Source organism: Phaethon lepturus, unplaced genomic scaffold, assembly GCF_000687285.1.
Source record: "Phaethon lepturus isolate BGI_N335 unplaced genomic scaffold, ASM68728v1 scaffold32945, whole genome shotgun sequence".
NCBI lineage: Eukaryota > Metazoa > Chordata > Aves > Phaethontiformes > Phaethontidae > Phaethon > Phaethon lepturus.
In genome coordinates, this window is record NW_010541785.1 from 1 (window position 1) to 222 (window position 222).

Here is a 222-nt window from a genome sequence, read left to right on the forward strand (position 1 = left end):
CTGCCACCGCGCCCGGCGTGGGTTAAACACCTCCGGGGGTTTGGTCATTGGGTTGCATCAAAACCCAGCGCAGAACTGCCAAACCAGGAGGTTTCCAGGTACTCCGTGGGCCTTTTGATGCCACGGAGAGCTGAACGCTGGATAAAGCTGTCAGACCCACTCTGCGTAAGGCTCGGGTCCGGCTCCGAGGAACCTGCTGCTTTCTGCGGCATCTTTCCCTCA